This window comes from Cynara cardunculus, unplaced genomic scaffold (assembly GCF_001531365.2).
Source record: "Cynara cardunculus var. scolymus isolate 2C unplaced genomic scaffold, CcrdV1 Un_Scaffold_2488, whole genome shotgun sequence".
Taxonomy (NCBI): domain Eukaryota; kingdom Viridiplantae; phylum Streptophyta; class Magnoliopsida; order Asterales; family Asteraceae; genus Cynara; species Cynara cardunculus.
In genome coordinates this window covers 17,835-19,031 of record NW_020201110.1, presented here as the reverse complement: position 1 = coordinate 19,031, position 1,197 = coordinate 17,835, and positions in this window count along the sequence as shown.

The following is a 1,197-nucleotide window of genomic DNA, read 5'->3' as shown; positions in this document are numbered from 1 at the left end:
GATATAAGGGTGGCATTTGTGTGTGGAATTATTATAGCTCTTGCTATTATATCTTTTAAGATTACAATAGATTTGAGTTCTTACTTCTTTGTATTTAAGGACTCAAAGATGTTGTTCTTATTAGAAATAATAGTATTGATGTTATGAGGAGGGGAAAACTTGGCCTATGACCAATGGTTTTGGATAAACTCTATTTTGGAACAAGTGTTTGATTTAAGAGGAACCAAAGAGGCCCTGGTTGTTCATTGAAAGGAACCAGAGGGGCTCTTGTTGGTCCTCATAATAGAATCATAGGGTTTTGAATGATGTTTTGATAGGGTTTTGAATGATGTTTTGATATTTAATGCAAGTCTTTTACTAAAGGTTTTAGTTAAAACCAGAGGCTCTATATCTATTAAATAAGAGCTCTGTGTCTAAATAATATTTTAAAAATTAATTTTTAAAGATTTCATACTTAGAAACTTTTCATGCAAATAAAGACAGACAAGAGGGGCTCTGGTTGGCCTATGTGTTGGACCAGAGGCTCTGGTTGGTCTTACATTTTGAGCCAGAAACTCTAGCTAGTATAACCAAAGCTCTGGTCATACAAGATCCTTTTAAAAAACATGTTTTATTCTTGGGAATGCTATTTTATTATATAAGGTGTTGGTCTATGAACGTTTTGAGAGTTTTACTTAAGTAAGAGGCTCTATTTGCCTTAACCAGAAGGTCTGGTAAAGGAACTAGAGGGGTTCTAGTCCTCTTGTTTGCTAAAATATTTTCTAAGTCTAGTCTTTGAAACCAGAGGTCCGATGGACACAAACAGAATGTGGAACTACATTTCATTATGTGAAATGATTTTATTTGAATAATGTTTTGCTGATTTTCACCCTGCAATTACATGAAAAATGGGATCTCAGTAGACCATTAGGTCTAACCCTCATTTTGTGTTTTGAAATATGTATTGCAGGAAATGCTGAGTATAATAATAGTAAGGGAAAAGTCAAATTGTGAATTATCTCTCTATATGCTTAGCCTTATGAAGATCGGTGGTTGTATTTTTGTAGGATCGATTAACTCGGTTTCTTGGTATTAATTACTTACTTAGATGATCTGTTTGACAGTGATGATGCAGCGGAAAAGATAAGAATCAACCAAAGTAGAAATCAATAAGAACACAGTGATGAAGATTAATGAACACAAGAGAGAGCTTCAAAT